The sequence below is a fragment of the Rhagoletis zephyria genome, unplaced genomic scaffold (assembly GCF_001687245.7).
Source record: "Rhagoletis zephyria isolate East Lansing unplaced genomic scaffold, Rhagoletis_zephyria_1.1 Rzeph_scaffold_10220, whole genome shotgun sequence".
Lineage (NCBI taxonomy): Eukaryota > Metazoa > Arthropoda > Insecta > Diptera > Tephritidae > Rhagoletis > Rhagoletis zephyria.
The window spans coordinates 11,534-21,841 of NW_016167298.1; the positions used below are offsets into that span (position 1 = coordinate 11,534).

Sequence of the window (10,308 nt, forward strand, 5' to 3'; positions counted from 1 at the left end):
ATTTGCTTAATGAAGTGCAACGAGTGCGAAATAGAAAATCTTTTCCGAGTGACGGAAATTAGGGGCTATCTAAATACGATTTGTTTGGACGCTCTGCTATTTTGAGCACAAGACATTTGGGACAACGTCATCGAGAAGTAAATGATGTATTTCTTGGTGTAGAAGAGTTGCTTAACAAACTCCAATCGGGGGAAAAGGGATCGTGAGGAACGTGACGAGAAGGTAAAGAATTTCGAAGTCGACTTCTGAACACAAATACGAACGCATTAGGAACTCTTCCGAGGAAAAAGCGTAAGAGATTGATGAACTTTACTCCGATTTACAAATCAAATTGAACATTTCTAAATAAAAATTGCAGTATTCGGTTTAAGCATGTCGAAAGATAGTATCGCTGATACCCGAGTATGAGTGCGACCTTCTTTGAAATTGTTGCAGCTTAACGATCAAAAATAAGGAGAGTATTACCGAGATTCCCGAACACATTTCAAAAATTTTAAAAAGCGAATGGTTGTGACATCAATAATTTAATTGTCGCTAGCTGTTTCGACATTGTCATTTACATAGCGTGTTGCGGAAAAAGTCCGTAGACGTCCAGCGAGATCAGCCAGTGAAGTGATTCCATCAAACCAGACTAGAAAGACAACATAAAGATGACACAACGGGCACCTAATAAAAACCTTGTCGGCAGATTGGTAAACAGCCTTAAGAGCAAGGAGTTTCGTGATTATTTAATGAGCACACATTTTTGGGGGCCAGTGGCTAATTGGGGAATTCCGCTTGCAGCAGTTGCAGATTTTAAAAAGGGATCCGAAATTCATCTCCGGCAGGATGACTCTTGCCCTAACACTCTACTCGTGCGTGTTTATGCGTTTCGCCTGGCAGGTAGAACCAACTGCTTTTTGCTTGCCATTTAACAAACGCCACAGCTCAGGCAGTTCAAGGTGTACGTTTTGTAAAATACGAATTTTTAGATAAGAGGCACACAGCGTAAAAGACATATAAGAACGTACAGTGCAGGTGCTACTACAATGAGCCGCTGTTATATTAAAGTTATAGTTAAATTCAAATTCAAGTGTACAAAAACTAGCACAAATGGAAAATCGAGCCTTAGCGGCTCATGCGCTTAGTAATGAATCCATTCTTAACTTTAAGCGCCTCACACACTTACGCGTGCTCTATGCTTACATGTGTTCGTGTAAATAATTTCCAAAATATTAGATCAGCTCTGTTAATAATCGAATATGCCTCTTAGGGTATAATTATCTAAAGGAGTTACTATCGAAAACAATGTAAATAATAACATATTTAAAACTCAGAGATGACCGTACCAGCCTTGTTAATCTACACTTTCTTTTAGATAAATTTTAGTACTTTTAGGTATTTAAAGATCTACAACTGTACAACAAGTGCAATATCAGAAAATAAAAAACTAAACTATCTTGACATGAATAGCAAATTTGAAGATAAATCATGAAATTCCAAAATTGAAGTTAAATCAGATGAAACAATAAAACTGCAAAAAAATCGATTTAAAACTCCTGCGACACATCAAAGATGACGCAAAATTTGACGTATCTAAACCAAAACCTAAATTGATAAATTACTCTAAAGATAATGACATCGAACTTGTCAACTCGTCCGAATATTTACATTTATTTGATCTACAGTGGCTCGCTTTGTGGTTAGCAAAACTACGTAAATATAAAGGTTTAAACGTTTTTCTACCCAATGTTTTAGAAGATTACGCTCTGGTGTTGCCAAATAATGCGATCATTGAAAGGAACCCAGAGCTTGAGGCACGTTGTCCGCGATTACGCGAACACCCACAAAATTAAGACTACTTAAAACATGACAAAAAATGTAGACTCAAGCCTTAAGTACGTATCCAAAGATACTATATCGTATCAAGTGAAAGCCATAAATAGTCAAATGATAACAGTTTTGCAATTTATATTTTCCGTGGCTACAGGTTTTGTATTCGGATTACGTCTAGTTATGGGAATATTTTGTGCTCTTGTAATTGGTGTTGCAGAAATATATTTCCTTCAAAAAAAACTAAATGAAGAAGAAAAGGCGATTTCTTTCAAGAAATCGACCGAACCCATTCGTTTTTCAAGCCATTCAGGTGCAACAGAAACGTGTCTTAACCCAGACTATTTTTGCCCCATCACACGCAACTAGACAATGCTACTCAAGGTGTAGATGAAAATGATTTCATCTGGAGGCAATATACTGTCCAGCTTAATTAACCAACGATACACTCTCAAGGGCGCCCAACGTCGTATTCACGCTATCGGCAACACATTAGGCCTTTCTAATCACACTATGAAGTTAATAGAACGACGCTTTGTCGAGGATAAATATGTAATTTTGGCCGGTATGGGTATTACGCTGTTGGTCATGTATTTTGAGTATAATAGCAGTAAGTTAATATGTAACCTAATTTTTCATGTTAAACATAGTTTGCATTACGAGTGAGTCGAATTCTTCCTTAAGATCGATGTGTTTAAATTATATGGAAACAACTCAATAAATACATTTTCAGATTCGCAGCTATGAACGCTTCACGGTTTGGAAAATCCACTACTTAACCACATCAAATCTCATAAAGGATCGAGTACACAACAACATCATCAGCGGGCACACATCGATCCCAAGCCGTATAAATGTGAGTAATTAAAAAAACTAAGTTTTCATATTTCGTTGTTTACTAATGGCCTTGTTCATGAAAAATAAGTTAAAGTGTTCCTTATTTTTTATGAATTTGGGTATAAGTAATTTACCGGTAGATACATATGGTCATATACAGGCTGCATTTCTTATCTCATTCTGAACGTTTGGAATAAACTGTTTTGTCTACTTATTCGTTAGAACGTTCCTGATGACATGTTAACGTATATTTCAAACGCATTCTGTTTATTCCGGCAGTGAAATGGGATTATCGGGAATGTATAAAGAAACGCAGCCACAATGTGGCTGTTATATCAAAAATGGCATGATAAAAAATGTTAGTAATTCTTGTGTAAAGATTGCTGCTGGCTCATTTTTGCTCGAGCATGCGAATTCGCACCTATGTAGTTATTTATTGTATTTTCGTTTGCATACATACCCCCGCAAACCATTTTTTTTCGAGTATTCTGAATTGTAGAGACATTTTAAGGAATTCGTAAAGAAAGGTCTCATCCGATTCTGTGCCGAATTTTCTAACATGGGATAAACTGTGAACACTTCGCTCTTTTTTTTTGTTTTTTTTTTTACGCAAATTCGGAAGAAACTAGGTAAAGCAATGAAAATAATGCTGCTATGTGAAGAATTGCGTCAGAATCCTCTTTACTTTTCGTACAGAAACCTCTTCACGAGTGCACATAACCCTTTTTGAAGTTAAGCGATAAACCAAAATATCGCTACCGAAATGATTAAAGATTTTATTAAGATTTCGGGAACTTTGGTTTATATACACAGGCATAACTACGAGGAAAGTATGAAAATACTGGACCTATACATATACTACCTATATATACATACATATATTACGGGCGTACATATTTCCTCTCTTCTTAAACACTGCAGTTCTAATCAGTGAATTTGGACTAAGAAAATTAGAACAAATTTCGCCATCTCTATAAATTTTGAACGTATGACTTTGATCATGTGTTAAAAGATCTCAGATGGTCGGTTCCGTGTTACCAGATCGACCCAGGGCTCCTGGGTAAGAACCATCACCTTTTTTTGTGTTAATATATCTCACTGATATAATCGCCGTTTGTAATGATGCTTATGCTATAACGAGAGAACTTCCGGTAGGTACGCATGTTTAACCATGCGCTCTGAGATTTGGGATGATGCAAGGTGAAGAGAAGTGGAATAGATGGGTTTCTTTTGTGAAGTGGAATGAAGAGTAGGTAAGAAGTTTACTGCGAGGTTGTGCTGTTCTCATTGTAGGGCGGAAGTGGGACCAATTTTGCAATTGGCCTTCTGATTTCTCCCTTAGCTGTTTCGATGTCGACTACTCTTACTCGGTTGTCGGAACCTGGGTGTAGCTTGACTATTCTCCCCAATCTCCATTCGTTTGGTGACAGGTTTTCCTCTTTAACGACGACAAGGTCTCCTAGCTTTAAGTTGGTTTTTAGATGTTTCCACTTGATGCGTTTCTGCATTTCGGTGAGGTATTCCATTTTCCATCTCCTACAGAATGTCTGGTGCAGGGCCTTCAGTTTCTGCCATCGATTTACGATTGAGGCAGGACTTTCGTTTACATTGATTTCGGGTGGGGCAAGAAGATGCCCGCCGACTAGGAAATGACCTGGGGTAAGCGGCTCCAGGTCAGACGGTTCGTTTGAAGAGCGGCTTAGTGGTCGTGAGTTGAGACAAGACTCAATACGGCATAAGAGTGTGCTGAACTCTTCAAAAGTATATTTGTGGTCGGACGCAACCTTTTTAAAGTGGGTTTTGAAACTTTTCACCCCAGCTTCCCACAAACCGCCCATGTGAGGGGCCGCAGCGGGTATGAAATGCCACCCTAAGGTTTGATGGCTGTATTTAGTGAGGGTGCTATTGCGTGCCTCAGCTAAAAATGCCTTAAATTCCGCTCGTAAAGATCGTGAGGCTCCGACAAAGTTAGTACCATTGTCGGAGTAAACATTTTTTGGGCATCCTCGTCTAGCAACAAATCTTGCGAAAGCGACTAGAAAGGACGCGGTGCTAAGGTCGCTGGTAGCTTCAAGGTGAATGGCTTTCGTCGAGAAGCAGACGGAAATACACACCTAGCCTTTTGACATGCGACATCCTCTGCCCCGGTAGGACTTGATGTCGAACGGGCCGGCGAAATCCACCCCCGTGTTTGTGAATGCATGGGAAAAAGTTGTGCGTTCTTTGGGAAGGATTCCCATAAGTTGAGTTTGCGACCGTTTCTTGTGGATCGTGCAGACCTTGCATATGACGGACCGTATCAAGTTTTTCACCCTGGGAATCCAATACTGCGATCGGATGAGTCGCAGCATCAGCTGGTTTTCTCCGTGCACGGAAATTTTATGGATAAACTAGACAAAGAGACGGGACAACCTACAACCATATGGAAGAATGATAGGATGACGTCCATTGTAGTACAGATCGCAAGATGCGCTCAGACGACCACCAGCCCTCAGAATCTCATCTTTGTCGGTGAACGGGTTAAGAAGCAGGATTTCACTTTTTCCGTCGATGGATTTTCCAGATTTTAACCTTATATATTCTTCGCTGTAATATTGTTTTTGACAAATTGTTATTAAGCGTTGTGTCGTTGTTTTAATTTCGTTGGCCGAAATTGAACGAGACTCCGCTTTAAAGGAAGATTTCGTTTTGGGATTGATTCTTTGATAGAATCTCATAATATAATATATAACTCTCAAAGCCCGGGACAAATCAGAAAATCGATCGAGAATGTCGTGAAAGTCTTTTACTTTTGTTGTTGCATGAACATGCACCCTTTTTCCTTCAATGGTTGTGTCAAAGTCCGATTCTTGTGCTAGCCACCTCGAATAGTCTTCTTGTAACCAAGAAGGACCTTGCCACCACAAGGAGTTGTTGACTAGATCACTCGCCGAGAGTCCTCTGCTGGTTAGATCCGCTGGGTTTGAGGCCGAATCCACGTGGCGCCAATTTTTGTTTCCTACCTTGTCTACTAGCTTTGTTATCCTGTGGGCAACAAATGTTGACCACGAACACGGAGGTTTTCGAATCAAAGCTAAAACTATCGTTGAATCCGTCCACAAATTCACCTTCAAATGAGCAAGGCTAAGGTTTTCAACGACAGTTTCAATTGTTTCGGCCAGTAACACTGCACCACACAACTCCAATCGGGTGAATATTGTTTTGACCGGCGCTACCCTTATCCTCAGTCTGAACCCTTAGAAAAACTGTCGCCGCGTATGCCTTTTCCGAAGCATCGCTAAAACCATGTATTTCCACATTATCGGTTTGCGTGAAATATACCCATCTTGGTATGCGGATGTTGTTTAATTCCGCGTAATCATGTGTAAATGCTTGCCAACGATCCCAGGTATTTGGAGATACGGTTTCGTCCCAACCTGTTCCTTCTAACCAAATATTCTGCATAATGACCTTGGGGACGATTTAAACCGGTGCAAGCCAACCCAGTGGATCGAACAGTTTGGCGATGGCTGAAAGTATTGCCCTCTTTGTAATAATGCTACTATTTTCAATTGGTTTCGCTATAAAGTAGAAGTAATCGGAATGGGCGTTCCATCTGATGCCCAAAGCCTTTACTGCACTGGTATCTTCAAACTCTAAGAAATCTTCACTAAGTAAATGACCTTTTGGTATTCCTTGAAGTATTTTGCTAGAGTTTGAAGTCCATTTTCGTAATGGCAACCCGGCTGAATTTAGCACCTGTGATATCTCTTCTCGAGCTGTTATCGCAGCTTCGACGCTATGTCCCCCGGCGAGTACGTCGTCAACATACCTACATTTTCGCAAAATGTCAGATGCGATTGGATGAGAGCTCTCCACATCATCAGAGAGCTGGTGTAATGTCCTTATCGCGAGGTAAGGAGCACAGTTTATGCCAAATGTCACGGTTTTTAATTCGTACAAACTGATCGGATCTTTTGGGCAATTACGAAAAACTATTCGCTGATATTTTGTTTGATTTTGATTTACCCAAATTTGTCGATACATCTTTTCTATATCGCTGTTGAATACGTATTTGTACAGTCTCCAACGTAGTATAAGAATGGGTAAATCGGCCTGAAGTACTGGGCCTGGAAGAAGGACATCATTCAAACTCATGCCATTAGCGGTTGGGCATGATGCGCTGAATACAACCCTGACCTTTGTAGTGGTGCTTTCTTCCTTTAAAACGGCGTGGCGAGGTAAAAAATAACAGTCCGTTGAATCTGGTAAAATGTTTTTATTGATTTTTGACATATGTGCTAGTGTCTCGTACTCTGATACAACCCGGTTGTACTCTGTTTGAAGGACAGGCTTTTTCGCTAGTCGCGTCTCGTTCCGGTAGAACTGAGAGCATGCACTTTTTAGCGAAGGTCCTAAGCACACATTTTTCTTAAAATCCCGTTTAAAAGGTAGAGACACAATGTATTTTCCATCTGTATTTCGTGTCGTAGTTGCTTTGAAGAGCTCTTCGCAGTATTTATCTTCTTCGTTGATTCCTTTTTTCTTTGGGACATCCTCCAGCTCCCAAAATGCAGCTAGCTGCTTGTCCAGCGTGACTTCGTTAAAATACGATACGATATTGTTGGTTGGACTGACTGAATCCGCGCGACCAGTTAATATCCAACCGAACGCGGTCTCTTGCGCGAGAAGCGTATTTAATACGTTCTTCCTCATTCCGCTTAAAATTTTTTGCGGGTAGATATCTCCTCCTAAGACAAGGTCAACTGGCTCATTGACGAAGAATCTTTTGTCCGCCAAGACCAAGTCTGGGAACGATTGCCGCGTCATTGCGCTTATCTGACAAGTCGGAAGATCCCCGGTTAATTGTGGTAAAACCAGCACAATTGCTTCTATATTAATTAACGGGTCTGTGGGTGACCGAAGTTGAATAGCACACGCTTCTTTTACCTGCGCAGATAAAGAGTTATTGATGCCCGAAACTTGGGCATGCAAGCGTTTTGATGGCAGGTTGATTCTCCGTTTGAGTCTCTCAGTAATGAACGAGCACGAGAACCAGAATCTATAAGCGCTCTAGCCGAAAAATGTATACCATTATAGTGTATGTTAACCCGTGCTGTTCCCAATAGAACTCCTTTACGTATATTTTNGTAAAATGTTTTTATTGATTTTTGACATATGTGCTAGTGTCTCGTACTCTGATACAACCCGGTTGTACTCTGTTTGAAGGACAGGCTTTTTCGCTAGTCGCGTCTCGTTCCGGTAGAACTGAGAGCATGCACTTTTTAGCGAAGGTCCTAAGCACACATTTTTCTTAAAATCCCGTTTAAAAGGTAGAGACACAATGTATTTTCCATCTGTATTTCGTGTCGTAGTTGCTTTGAAGAGCTCTTCGCAGTATTTATCATCTTCGTTGATGCCTTTTTTCTTTGGGACATCCTCCAGCTCCCAAAATGCAGCTAGCTGCTTGTCCAACGTGACTTCGTTAAAATACGATACGATATTGTTAGTTGGACTGACTGAGTCCGCGCGACCAGTCAGTATCCAACCGAACACGGTCTCTTGCGCGAGAAGCGTATTTAATACGTTCTTCCTCATTCCGCTTAAAATTATTTGCGGGTAAATATCTCCTCCTAAGACCAGGTCAACTGGCTCATTGACGAAGAATCTTTTGTCCGCCAAGACCAAGTCTGGGAACGATTGCCGCGTCATTGCGCTTATCTGACAAGTCGGAAGATCCCCGGTTAATTGTGGTAAAACCAGCACAATTGCTTCTATATTAATTAACGGGTCTGTGGGTGACCGAAGTTGAATAGCACACGCTTCTTTTACCTGCGCAGATACAGAGTTATTGATGCCCGAAACTTGGGCATGCAAGCGTTTTGATGGCAGGTTGATTCTCCGTTTGAGTCTCTCAGTAATGAACGAGCACTCAGAACCAGAATCTATAAGCGCTCTAGCCGAAAAATGTATACCATTATAGTGTATGTTTACGCGTGCTGTTCCTAACAAAACTCCTTTACTTGTATTTGCGTAACAAGAATTTACATTTGTAGCCGATTTGATGTTTCCTTTTTCAGATTCGCGTCTTGATTGAGCCTGGTTTGGAGTAGATTCTACGTCACCCGATGGATCAGTTGTTGCTTTTGGGTGAATTGGCATATGGAGCAACTTGTGACGTCTTGAATGACAAGTGCTGCAGTTAAATGAGCTGGTAAATCTTGAGACTGTGTGCTCAGCAGATAGACAATTCCAGCAACTGCGAATGCTCTTCACGTAATCTACTCGCTCCGCCGGCTTTAGACGCAAAAATCTGTCGCACTTTGATAGCTTGTGTGCATTGCTGTTGCACATTTTACATGTTGCCTTTGCTACACAGGCTTGAAAGGCGCCAAGCTTTTTTGCAGGCGTCTCTGCAGAAGTCCGAGAGCTTGATGGTTTAGGTTTCGAAGCTATATCTCCCCTAAGACAATTATTAATGTCGCGTTGCAGTTTCCTGATGGAGCTACCGCATTCACTCTCAACTGCGTTTAAAGTAAATAATACTATTTCCTTGGCCTTCCCCTGAGTTTTTTTGCCGGAGGTGATACAGGTTCTCAACTGGGGTAAGGCGCTTATTTAGAATGTATATAGCCGTAAACATATCCCTAAACGATGGCCACGAAAGATAATCTCCTTTAAAAATGTCTGTGTCACAAGGAGGGAGATGAATATTAAGCTCGCGACCTGACTTGTATTCGCTTTCCTTTTCAGTCTTTGCGAGTTGCTCTGAAAGATCAGCCATTGCTGCTTGGCACCGCAAAAAACTGAAGTAGGTGCTTTTATACTTCTTTTTAACCGATGTCAGGTCTTTGGTTTGGTTTGGTTGGTTGAGCTGCGCAAAGCTCATCATAAGACCCCTTTACCTTTTCCCACAGAGCCTTTAATTCATCCTTTTGCTGCATAGAGTTGTAGTCAGATTCAAATTCTACTACTGAATCTGCCTGACGAATAAAGGTATCCATTTTTGACAACCAAAGACCACTCAATTGGACGCAAGAAAAGAAATTTGTCTGTAGTAATAGAAATCGCCGATTTGTAGGAAAATATTGCCACTAACCGCTTAGCCCGAAATAAGCCTAGTTCTTATAAGAACAACAAAAAAATAATTTGTATATTTAAGTAATGACTTATTTATTTTCCAGCCAAGTGAAATTGTTGCAAGTCACTCGCCACCCAACTTATAAAAAATGTAATGTACGTGTGTAAATAATTAAAATTCACAATATGCAATTTATTTAAAATTTCTGATGAAAAGATTGTGTTTGATCAAGCGCGGCTGCGATTTTGTGCAACAAACAAATAAATGGGGGAAACAACCCAGTGAAGTGATCAGCAATATGTACAAGCGCGCCACTAATAATAGACAAGTGCAATGTGAATAGAAACCAAAGGAGTTTCGCAAAATATACTTGAAGCTACGCGATTAATAAAATGCAAATAAAAGTGAAAGCCAGTAAAATGAGAAAAAACTAAATTCTGTGCTTTGCAAGAAAAGAATAAATCTTATCAATCTTGTGCTTCGGTAAATGCGACTGGTATTTTTACAAAAAAATTAGAAAATAGAAAATTCTAAAAAATCTGCTTAAAACGTTGAAAATTTTGATGAAAATTTGCTGAATTTTCACGAGTTTTGCACAA

General features: G+C 40.3%; 1 pseudogene; it reads left to right on the forward strand.

Annotated features, from left to right (window-relative positions):
- The first annotated feature begins 372 nt into the window (after positions 1-372).
- Positions 373-2,181, forward strand: LOC108376300 (uncharacterized; annotated as a pseudogene).
- Positions 2,182-10,308: the final 8,127 nt, after the last annotated feature.